Source organism: Triticum aestivum, chromosome 7D (genome assembly GCF_018294505.1).
Source record: "Triticum aestivum cultivar Chinese Spring chromosome 7D, IWGSC CS RefSeq v2.1, whole genome shotgun sequence".
Lineage (NCBI taxonomy): Eukaryota > Viridiplantae > Streptophyta > Magnoliopsida > Poales > Poaceae > Triticum > Triticum aestivum.
Window position 1 is genome coordinate 377,385,250 of NC_057814.1, and position 7,032 is coordinate 377,392,281.

The 7,032-nt window shown below is 39.2% G+C and overlaps 1 long non-coding RNA gene across 1 annotated transcript; it reads right to left on the bottom strand.

Moving 5' to 3' along the window:
* Window positions 1–239: 239 nt before the first annotated feature.
* LOC123167356 (uncharacterized) lies at window positions 240–4,503 on the bottom strand. Its single transcript, XR_006483906.1, has 2 exons — window positions 3,987–4,503; window positions 240–1,629 (listed from the first exon to the last, which is right to left on the bottom strand). It is a non-coding gene; the product is annotated as an uncharacterized lncRNA (long non-coding RNA).
* Window positions 4,504–7,032: the final 2,529 nt, after the last annotated feature.

Sequence of the window (7,032 nt, forward strand, 5' to 3'; positions counted from 1 at the left end):
GTATAGCGACATGTCAGAAAAATTATGTTGCTTTTTCATTAAAGAAAGAGTTTGACGGACTTGCTTTTCTTCGAGCAATTACAAGCCTATTCATTAAGAAGAAATAAAGGCAAAATGTACATAGGAGGGGCGCATGTTTTTGGCACAAACATGTGAGAACCCGGAATTATCTTCCAGATACTTCTGTGTTTAATTGTCAACCCCAGGATCATTGCAGACAACACAGTGAAATGGTATCATTGCAGAATACGTAGAAGCATTATTAGTATATTTGTCACAAGACATACCTAGTGAAATGTCCCATGACATTTCTTACAATCAGAAAACAGCGGAAAGTACAATGCGTAGCGACTCCATCTCAGCCATAGGCAGTCGATGTAGTCCACGTGACCTCACTCCTAAGGATCGCCATAGTAGTTGTAGCATCACATTCATCTTCATGAAACTCCGTTGTCAACAAAATTATTGTCATGAGTACATTACGCACTCAACATGCCTCCCTCGGAGAGGGTCCTAATAGCTACATGTGGCTTCAAAGGAAGGCTGTATGGCTCATTTGCATAAAAGCTAATTTTGTTTGAAAAAAATAGCAGTTGGATAGAAGTAGTCTTTGATGTAAACATGTTTTAACTCCAGAATAACTTTCATCAAAGTGAGGATCCTCGATCAACTCACACTCTTCATAGGTTTCAAGAATAGGGGCAAAGAGGGAATAATCAAGACAGGTCCTGTACGTCAAGAAAGATTCATGTGTCGTCCATGACCGTGGACACGGCTATTCGAATAGTTTTACACTCTACAAAGGTTGTACACTTTACCCACACAACACAATCCCGACTTGTTGCCAGCAGCGGCCGCTGCCGTAGTACACCATTTGGTATACCGGCAGGGAGATTGTGACGAGGCCTTTCATTAGACCAAACTTACTGTGCCAAGCCCACTAGGTTTCAACACGGAAGCAACCGCAGTTCACAGTCCGGTCCCCCCTTTTGTGCCGAGGATACTCCTCGCAAGGCAGCTATCCCATCTGCGGTACGGCGATGACGACAATAAGAGTGAACTAATTAATTAACCAAGCCAGTGCCCATATAGCATGTGGCTGTACTGTTATCGCAATCTTCAAATCCAAGACTTATTAGGACTCATGCGGCACGGACGACTGATTGCTCCCTTCAACTCGTGAAGGGCAGCCAATCGCTCCTTCAATCCTTGATTCAGCTGTCGCCCGCACCAGTATTCAGATGGTAAGTTTTACCCTGAGTAGAAGAGAGTAGAGGATATCAATAAGGGCCAACTAGCCTAGCTCAGCGGTAAGTTTCAACTGTCAATGACTCAGAGGTCATTCAACAAAGCACCTATAGGGTAATAAGCATGGCTAAGCATTTCTACTCTACAAGAATACTATAATTCTACTCAGGTGTCAAGTGAATAGGCGACAAGCGGATCAAGGTAATGTGTCAATCGACACGCTAGCTACGAGAATTAAAATAGCATGCACATAGTAACAATAAAACTCAATGCAATTTGTAAACCATAGGATAAGTATGATCAAAGAAGGAGGCATGCCTTCGTTGTCGACTCCTTCTTCAGTAACCTGATTCTGTCCATGTCCAAGATCGTTATCGTTCCCTACTCGTCATAACGATAGTAAAAGACAAACAATAAATACCAAAACAACAGTAAATCCAAATAACATCTGAAACAAATTAAGAGTGGATGGATAACAAGATATTGATTAAGATGGAGATTCCAAAAGGAGATAGCACGATTGGAAGGTAAGTAGAGAGGATTCGACGGATAGGCAGGGTTTAGGTTGAAGATGACTAGGCAAAGCTTGTCAACAAGACTAACGTTCTAATACGAAGTATGGTACTAATCATTAGCAATGCCCACTACACATCTGAGCTTACTATATGGAAACTGTTACATAACAAACCAAATGGCATCAACACACATGGAACAATCCAAACTATGCATTTCAACTACTCAATCATAACATGACATGATGAGAACACATGATGAAGGTAATAGTTAACCACAAATAAATATCTAGATAGAATCTAAATATTTTATAATGGTCAATAGCATCCAGCATACACATCAACTATATGATAATTCAAAGCAAGTATTGTATACGATAACCAAATTAACATTACACTATAGTAGTTAAGCAATCAGACATAATTCAATAAAATGAATTGAATCTATCTAGGTCTAGAACTAAATCATTATTAAAGAAAATAGGATCAAGTACATTATATCAAACCAATTCATTTGCCAAATAATTAACAAGGAACTATACAACATATGGAACAAATGGATGAACAACTATCCTAGGCATGATATGATTAAGAGTAACAATCAACCAAGAATAAATATTTGGATGAATCCAAATACTTATAATGGTTAACAGCAATCAAAGACTAAACATAAATCATAAAAACTATTAGCAAGCATTTCTATAAAAGAAGACAAACCAATACTAATTAAGGTAGAAACTAATTAAATAACCTAATAATAACACACATCTCACACAATACATGTGAGTATAGATTCATTAGATGTCTAAAAAAATAACACAAGCATGACACATACGAGTGATCATGATAAGATACTAACCTAGAATATGGACTTACTACTAAAGAACAACTAATACTCAAGTAACCACTAGCAATAAGATTACCACTTCATGCTTACATAACAGATCAAACTATGCACACTAAGCATATGAGGAAGATACAACACACTGGTCGTTACACACATGTTATGAAATCCATTTATACAATCCCAACAACATGGCATAGTATTGATCAAGTAAGAAGTTGCTTAATAAAAGAATGTACAAGATCAACAAACTACTATAATGTAAATCAAGGCTAACCATATGTGTAGTCATACAATGCAAACTAGAAATGATATAGTGCATGGTACGCATACAACCAAACATGCATTCTACTGTAAGCAATTGTTAACACGGCATGGTAATAAACTAATATAAATAAACACACATGCATCATGGATAAACATGAATATGTAAAACATATCTAAGATATATTCATGCTAAACAAAAGGAACTAGTCAAAACATGAAATATGCCATGACTCGATAAAGAGAGCAAAGCTTAGAATAACTCTACGACATTATAAGCTTGGCAATCATTCACCAAATTTTGTACATGTGCACAAAAGAGGACTACATGAGCTATAAAGAAAAAAATAACAACATGCAACACCATACAAAACTATAAGAAATGATTAAAAGAAATCCTTAGGATAAATCTAGACAATCACACCTAACTCATGTAATTATGGAATGATTAGGAGTGACTCCTAGGCATGTCATGGCCATATAAAAATATCAAATCAACACAAAAGTTCAACGATCGACTACTACACATGATAACAAATCACAAGGACTAATATGAAACAAAAGCATAACACACTACTACGATTAGACATGCAATATGTACATGAAACCATACAAAACTATATTAAAATTTATAGACATGTCTAACCCAAGACAATAACAATATAAAAAATGATTATCAACTTGCGTCAACAAAAATTATAATCGATTAACAAATAAATCTAACAAGTTATTTGTCACACGCAAAAATTATCAGACCAATAGGATACACTCCTAGGCATATCGCGAACATATGAACAATAACATATTAATACAAAATCTAACCGATGAACAAAACCCCATTCAATCTTGGGCAATAACGACTATAACAAAAATTTATACTAAACTCCTAATGATGAAACTAGCAATCTAACTCCACCATGGGGTTACTATGGGCATGAGAAACAAATCATATGTTGAACACAAGATCATCCGAGAAACTAAAAAGTACGCGGACATGTCGATAGAATCCGTTCATGCCTCGGCGCAAGCAACGACATAGATGAGTCGAATGACGATGTCTACGAAATAGAGTAGATGATGATGAGTATGCGTGCAAAAGAAATTTGATAGAGGCTCACCGGTTTGACAGAACGGCGCGAAGAACTCGACGAACAGTGTAGACGGACATGCGAAATTCTGCGTGTGTGGTCAACGGATCGCGTTCTTTCTTCCCTGAATGGATTCAACGCATGAAAGAGAACCTTTTGGCGCAAGGGCATAGACTAGGATGGTCTCCTTCATCAGAATCAAGGACCGACGTCCATGGAACACTGTTTCTTTGGGAGGAGTTCTGTGGGAGGATGGAGAAGAGAGATGGCAGAGGGCTAAGGGAAACGAGGGAGGAGATTGAGGCGCAGGTCCCTGTATCTTCAGTTTTGGAAACGGTGGACACTTATGGGAATTATGGAGGGCAGGAGGCAGTTTCTCTTCGTGTACGTTTATCTTCCTGTAGGTGCGAGCCTACAAAGGAAGGAAAGGAGACCAGGCGTTCTTTGGGGAGATGACCAGCGGAGAGGAATAGGAAGGGAGGAGGAATTAAAGGAAGGTGTAGAGGTTTCCTGTGTGTGCACGGAGGTGGCTGTTGAGGTTTCCTCTTCTGTGAGTTGTGAACGTACACTTAGGAGGAGGAGAGGGGTTCGTAGTTGGGAGAGATGGGCAAGTTTGGCCAGCCCATGAGGAAGAAGTGAGGGGAAATAAAAATAAGAGAGACAAAGAGAAAAACAACAAATGGGCTAGGCCCATGCGGTTGGGAAAGAAAAAAAACAGGTGAGCTGCTCACACGGAGGAGAGGAGATGTATTGGTTAGGAATTCATCACATAGTTTGACAAAGAGAAAAAAATTATTTAAGAATTAAAAGATCGAACACATATCAAATGAACTGATAAATCCAAGAAAGTACAGACTCGCATATTTAAATATGCCGAGGACAAAATAAAATCCAGTTAAAGAAAAGAACAAAACTCAAATTTAATTTAAGTTCGCACTAGATCAAATTAAATCCTCCAAATTATAAAAGCCCAATTTAAGCTTTGTTGCCAGGATGTTACAAGTCTACCCACCTTAAAAGGAATCTCGTCCCCGAGATTCAGGCTGGCTAAAGAGAGTGGGTTTGGGTTAGCTTAGCCTTCGACATAGTTCTTCTCAGAAACTTATGGAATCACGTTTGATTCTGATCTTGATGGCAAGCAACTTCGGGGTCTTGATTGGAGATAATTCAATTGTTGATACTGTCTCCAGCTTTCTCAAGGCTTGGAAGCATTCCTTCGGTCTTGGCGATGGTAATCTGATAACGTCTCTAAGTGGTTAATATTCTTCTATCTTTCCCTTCTTATTTAGGTCAAGCCTTGGTGCGACTGGACTCATTGATCCTTCCTTCAGGTTGAACATTACGGTAGGTGCGGTGAAGGTCTTCAAATACTTGTCTTCTTTGCGAATGAAGGTCTTCAAATCTTCAATCTCACCACAATCCACGATCAACTACCCCTCTTAAAAGAGATTTTTCATAGGGTTCACTCTCATAATAGATCTCCAAGTGGGTTGTTGATACTTCATTCATCTCAAGGTGACATCCAGGGTTTATAGAGATGAGGGAAAGAGTATAAGAGGAGTAAAAATAAACCTACAGAAGGTGGAGGTACCCCAAAAGATAAACAAAAGATAACACTAAGATAGCCATGAAGATATCCTATTAAAACTCAAAAGCAACTCATTTTGGCAAATTGGGTTTTAGTATGTCTGCATAGGAAAAAGCCAAAAGAAATATATGCAGACAAATACTCACACAAAAAGGTTTTGCGTCTACAACCTACGAGTTCTATCACTACAAGGGTGTTAACCAACCTAATCCTATATGGCTGGTCACAATAAATCTTGGGCAAATCTTCGACCTTGACAATTGAAGCATGATCAGCGGTTGTTGCATTCATGAGATCTCAAGGTGTCTTCTCTCGGTAGAAATGTTGCAACTCAGAGCTTCAAGGCTTGAAGTTATGTTGAAATTCTTGCCACATCTCGTGAAGCTTCTGAATTTTCAACACCATGGGCTGGGAAAGGGTAACTATAAAGAAGTTGGTAGAGAAGTAGAGTATAAAATTTATTTGAATAAGATAAGATAAGAACATAAATGGTGAAGGAGAAGACTACGAGAATGTTTCTCTTTCAAAATAGTTCTCTTCTAAAAATAGTCCCTAAGGCTTTCCATTTCTAACTAAGGCCACGTGACTAGGTCGACATTGGCTCTGATACCACTTCTGTGAGAACCCGGAATTATCTTCCAGATCCTCCTGTGTTTAATTGTCAACCCCAGGATCATTGTTGACAACACAGTGAAATGGTATCATTGCAGAATACGTAAAAGCATTATTGGTATATTTGTCACAAGACATACCTAGTGAAATGTAAAACAGCGGAAAGTACAATGCGTAGCGACTCCATCTCAGCCACAGGCAGTCGATGTAGTCCACATGACCTCACTCCTAAGGATCGCCATAGTAGTTGTAGCATCACCTTCATCTTCATGAAACTCTGTTGTCAACAAAATTATTGTCATGAGTACATTACGTACTCAACATGCCTCCCTCGGAGAGGGTCCTAATAGCTACATGTGGCTTCAAAGGAAGGCTGTATGGCTCATTTGCATAAAAGCTAATTTTGTTTGAAAAAAATAGCAGTTGGATAGAAGTAGCCTTTGATGAAAACATGTTTTAACTCCAGAATAACTTTCATCAAAGTGAGGATCCTCGATCAACTGACACTCTTCATAGGTTTCAAGAATAGGGGCAAAGAGGGAATAAGCAAGACAGGTCCTGTACGTCAAGAAAGATTCATGTGTCGTCCATGACCGTGGACACGGCTATTCGAATAGTTTTACACTCTGCAAAGGTTGTACACTTTACCCACACAACACAATCCCGACTTGTTGCCACCAGCGGCCGCTGGCGTAGTACACCATTTGGTATACCGGCAGGGAGATTGTGACGAGGTCTTTCATTAGACCAAACTTACTGTGCCAAGCCCACTAGGTTTCAACACGGAAGCAACCGCAGTTCACAGTCCGGTCCCCCCTTTTGTGCCGAGGATACTCCTTGCAAGGCAGCTATCCCATCTGCGGTACGACGATGACG